Genomic DNA, 6000 nt, shown 5'->3' with positions numbered 1-6000 from the left:
AACTGAGCGCTGATAACAACTTGGGTTGTCCTTATCCTCTTTAGTCCGGATGACATGGCGTCCAAGTTTTCCAAAAAGAGCTTCAAATTTTAATTCGTCTGACCATAGAACAGTTTTCCACTTTGCCACAGTCCATTTTAAATGAGCCTTGGCCCAGAGAAAACGCCTGCGCTTCTGGATCATGTTTATATTACGCACAGAGATTGTGGAACTCGGAAAACTGTGAAATTTAATTTGGTCTTGAGGGGATATATTGTACACATAACATTGAAAGCTAATGCTGTGCAAAGCATGTGTCCTAGTGATATCACCTAAAGAAGGCATGTTCAAGATGAATAACAAGGGACCTAAAACCGAACCTTGTGGCACATCATACTTTACCTTTGTTGGACTGATCTTCATTTCCACAAACAAAGTGGTAGTAAACTGACGGATGGGATATAAACCAGATCAGTGCCTGTTGATCATACTGATTGCAGAAAACATATATAGAGCTATACTTTGCATAAATTACATAAAATGCAAATGCATCTGTTAGAGCGCTGACCTAGTGGTTGGCCTACATATATTTATTTGTATACATACATAGATAAAAGTGGCAAAAAGGACGAAAATTAAATAAGTGCTTACGTTTGTGGTCGGTGGCTTGTATTTGAGTGGATAAAAGTCATATATATGATTAGAACAATACCAGTGTGAGAAGAAGCAGAAAAAGGAGCCACATAGTTGTTCATGCAAAGATCCTCATTTTCATTAATCCAATCATTTGCACAAGCATTCACACTAATCAAAGAGCCGCCACATTGCCAACAGTGGCCTACATACAGAAGCCAGTTTCCTCTACTTATTTATTTAAATGCTATCTTCATAATACAAATACTCTCATAACAACACGCCAAGAGTGTGAGGATGTTGCCAGCCTTCATCCTCATTAGGAGAAATGTGGTGAAACACAAGATGAGAAGCACTTTTCGGCTCCTAACGAGGCCTCAGGAAAAGAGACCTGAGCTCCGTTGCATGAAACCTGACTCTCCGCCCTGCTCCCCATCATTGTTTGCTAATAAGCACAGAACTGTGTCTCTGCCGACTATTTTCGCTCGCGATCCGCAACATCATTATTACGGCTGTTTGAAGTTTTGCTCTCCTTTCGTGCACATCTGCTCGCCTGGCATGCTCGGGGAGCACAGACACCGGGAAGGAGGCAGGGATGAGCGGCAGAATCGAGAGAATGAGGGAGAGAGAGAATGCAGAGGCGAAATTTGCATATCACATAAGGAGAGAGGTTGGAGAAAGAGTCCTGGAGCAGATGTCGATTTGCATATTCAACAGTGGGCCGGCTGAGAGGGGGTTAGGAGATGTTAGCTGGACACTGGCCTATTGTGTTGCTAACCTCTCTAAATGCGTGGAGAGCCCGTGTGCTCGGGAGGGGGCGCAGGTAATGAGGACAATAGGCAACCTGTTTCGTTCTTGTATGTTAGTGTTGGTTCTCCTGACAGACTGCTGCGAAGAGCCCTGGCCTACTTATAACAGGTGCAATAGGACTGAGCCTCCCCACAAAATGGAGGAATTTTTATTTTTTTTCTGCTTGATACAAAAACTGATGGTTCAGTAGCCCAGAACATTACCTATAGAGAAAAACACTGGGTTTATGTTGCCACTTGCTTTTGTTCTTTCTTCGGTCAGCATTAGGGCAAGCCTAATAATATCTTAGAACAAGCCTCTGTATCTTTGATTAAGCTGAATTTGAGAATTTGACTGAAGAAATGATAGGAGGAAAATTAGAAAATGAGGCAAGGAAAGATAGAACGAAAACATTTTCAGTTCATTGCGAGGTAGTGGTGAGTCACACTGAGAGACTGAGTTTGGACTTGGAAAAGGAGCTCAAATGGTAAAGATGGAAATTGAAATGATTGGGACTATTTCAGTTCCTCTTCCAAACCCATAGCTTTATGTAACCTCTCAACTTAGAAGGTTCATCCACTTCTTGTTTTCATCTATTCCTGAGGGAAGGGAACTTCCCCGGGTATTTGAAGTTTGCCAAGCTCGGAGCCAAGCTCTCGTTTGAGTTGGAACGGATGATTGACAGGTGCTGTTTGCAGGCATATTTTTGGCACTTTAATATCATCAAACAGAATGCACTCATCTGACCTGACAGATGTTAATTAGAATGAAAATACACTATGTATATCTTATCTAAAAACGCGCAGCACACAAATCATGACCGCCTTCATCATGTGTAATTTTAAGTCTCTCCCCCTGCCCCAACCCCCCCTCACCCTGTTTTTCTCTCTTTTTCTTACTTCATATCTCTATGGACTCATATTAAGATTCAGTCTTGCATCTACAGTTTAAAAGTTGGACTCCCACACAAAGACGTTCTACTAAGAAATACTGTACATATGAATCATAACCCTCAGAGCCTGAGCAGAATGAGAGAGGAAGGCTGAGTTATGTGTGGAAAGTGCAAGGAAAATGGGCCTGACCCATAACCCAATGAACTGTGAATCCCTGAGCCCTGCTGATACATGAGCACGCCAAGAAGAAAGATGCCAAGCCAAATGAACACACAAAAATGCTGTGTATATCTCTATCACATGACCCATTCCCATAGCAAATTTCACACCAAAGGCAACCAACGTTATCCAGATTGCTGAGACTGGAGGCCAGATGTGGATGCACACAGCACATAAACAGATGATTACGCTCAAACGTTGCTTGGTATCGTGGGCCATGTTGAAGAGACAGACAGCCACAGTGGAAAAACAACATGCAGTATCAAACTGCTGTGCCACTCCACTGAACATCCTATAATATCTTTTATGGTAATGCAATACATATATATGCAAATGTTTTGTGTTATCTCTCATTTCTTTTATTGTGTCTCTGGTGTTTCTTTACATCCCACTAATCTTTTCTTTAGGGCTACAACAACTAATCCATAATTAAATTAATAAGAACATAAACAAATTTCATTATCAGTTAGCTGGATATGTGTGCCGAGGCATTGAGAACATCAGTCAGTGAGTCACTTTATGGTACAGATGTATTTCTATAGAAAATGTGTGACTGAAAAATGCCACAGGTCACATAGAGAGCTGGAGGGGAAAAAGTGCATGATCCAATTTGTTCAAAACATGGAACACTATATGTTCAGTGCTTCAAATAAGCTCATACACATACAGTTTCATGCTGTTTTAATGTGATTGACATGTTTTTTCCCCCCCTCAGAACTTGCGTTTCAATATCTGTAAATGAAGGTGATTCTCTGATATAAAGTCAAGCGTATTTCATATTTCAGATTTGTCCTAAGAGCTATTAAGTTGTCCTTAAATCTTAGACATTGTAAGGGTGTGGAGATGTACCACTTGAAGACATGAATTAGGAATTGTAATGGTCAGTATGACAAATGTTTGGATGTGCATTAAAGGTGCTAAAGAGGATGTTTTGCTTTATACATTTATGCAGTATTACTTGAAACTGTCTTTACTAACTGATAAAAGACTATTTATTAGGTGCACTGAAAGGAATAATATTAATATACATGATCTGTGCACGAGGTAGGGCCTTAAAAACATCAGCCAATCGTTTACGCGATTGGCCCTCTGCCTTGTCAATCACTGCCATTACGTTCCTTGTGAGAGACGTGTGCGGATTGACCCTCTGGCTTGTCAATCACTGCCATGAGGTTCCTTGTGAGAGACGAGCACGGCTGCGCGCTCCAGTAACTTTCCACACTCTACAGGCGCTGCATGCAGTGTTTTTGTCAGGAGACAGGAGTAACAACTGCAGATTATGAGTTACATGCGGTGAGTCCGACACAATGAATCCACTAACACGACACAGCGAATGCCGGTGGTAAACACTCGTGTTCCAATACTCGTGCACGAGTTTTGGGAGCCGTTCCCTCTAAATTCTTACGCATGCGCTCATTTCAAAAACTCAGTAACAGTCTTTGGTTTCTCAGTCGACGAAAAGATCCTCTTTAGCGCCTTTAACTGGAACAGCCTAAAAAAAGTTTTATAATGTTATTGTACACCTTTTGAAGTTAAAGTAAATAGAGAATGCCTTTGAAATTCCAAATCAATTCCTGAATTTGAATTAAGGTAGCATATGGAATGCAGAATTTGAATATCAGGAAGTAGAATTAAAATGAATGGAAATTTATTGAAATTCTGTTAAACTAACTTTTTACTATGAGGCATACTTTATTAAGATAAACAGTCTTTTAAAATGTTGAAAAATGTTTAAAAGGTTTTTGAAGGCTTTATACGGACATAGAGAATGATAAATGGTTAAATGGATAAATAGACTGTGGATGTTTGAAATGCCACCTATAAAAAAATTGTATTTCATTTATATTTCATCATATTTAATAAATGATCTTTTGAGGATTAGGGTGGAAGAACACTTAATTTCTCATAATGCATAAAGTGTTGAATTTCTTAGAACACCATGACGGAATTACCGTAATAATAAGATTCTGACTTGTAAAAAGGGGAACTCAGAATACAACTTTGCAACTTGTAAACTCAGAATTTTCTCAAAGCTCCGACTTATAAAACCTTGCAAAAAGCTGCAACTTGCAGAAACACTCAAAATGTCAGAGACTTCAGCAGTAAAATGTAGTTAAGCAGTTATTTCATAGTATTTCTGTTTAGTAATTCCTATAAAACTGTTTAAGGTGCAATAGCTGATTTTCTACAGAATCATTTTTTGTTATACTGGTTGAAAGTTGCCTCATATCCTGATAGCAATCAATACGTTAACCCTTAAATGCATGACTGTTTCGCCAATCATTCTTACATATTCGGGTCTTTATCGACCCAGATCTATATCTAACACGGAAGGATCTCTACCTGTCGCGATAATATAAAACTCCTCTGATATTAGAGTAACAATTACAGAAGAATAAAATAAATCATATTTTGTTACCCTTTGGAGCTTGAAAGGGTTCAGTTTGAGCAGATGTTTTATGCCATCATCACTGTCCTCGTCAGAGCTCATTTCCCAGTAAATTCAGCAAATAATAGGCTAGTTTTATGTTTGAGGTCACGAATATGAGCCCATTCGCGATCTCAAACATATTCTCAAAACGATATAATTTTCAGCATCTTTAAAATCAATATTTCGATCGCTAACAGCTTCACCAGATTCATCCTGTAACAGTTACAGTCATATTTGATTGCGTTCAGTATTTGCTCTGCAGTAAATGGCTGAGCCATTTCATGTTTCTCTTATTATTTCGTTTTCTGTCTAAATGAGTCGTCACTTCAGCGTTGTGTATCAGACATTGCCACCTTGTGGAATAAAGGTGAATTGCACTTATTCCGTCATCTAAGATTCAATTATTGTTCTGCAGAATAAATATATGTACACTCATACACACCTCGGGTCGTTTGCGACCCTATACAATTTTTACAAAAAATTAATACAAAAATAGCCATTCTTTTATAATTTTATGATTTTTTTTCTTGTTATATTCTTTATAATGAATTGATTGAGGAATACCAAGAAGGTTGATGTCTAACTTTAAAAAATGAACGAGGAGGAGGGTAGTGAATGACGTCCCGGGTCACTAAAGACCCGAGGTATGCATTTAAGGGTTAAACGGTCTAAATGTATTTTTATAAATATATATCGTCTGTGGAAGGTGAAATAAAATGATGTCCTACCTGCCTGTCAACGTATGTTTTTGCATACCCTCACGCACCCTGTTTGCGCAGATATCATACGTCATCAGTGTGTTTCATGCTATGCAGAGTTTGTACAGACAGACCTCAGTCACAGAGCGCCACAAACAAACAGCAGCTGCCTTTTTTCAGTTACTACCGAATCAAAAAAACAAACTTATGATGCGTTCACGCCATAACTACCGTAATTGACCCTTCGCCGGGAGTTTGATTGACAAGTGATCTAACCAATCATGATGCCGAATCCGGCATTTTGTCCAACAAAGCAGTCAGGAGTTAGAAGATTAACCTCGGTGGACTTGAACTTGAA

This window comes from Megalobrama amblycephala, linkage group LG9 (assembly GCF_018812025.1).
Source record: "Megalobrama amblycephala isolate DHTTF-2021 linkage group LG9, ASM1881202v1, whole genome shotgun sequence".
NCBI classification, from domain to species: domain Eukaryota; kingdom Metazoa; phylum Chordata; class Actinopteri; order Cypriniformes; family Xenocyprididae; genus Megalobrama; species Megalobrama amblycephala.
The sequence above is the reverse complement of the archived record's forward strand: the minus strand, read 5'-3'. Positions refer to the sequence as shown.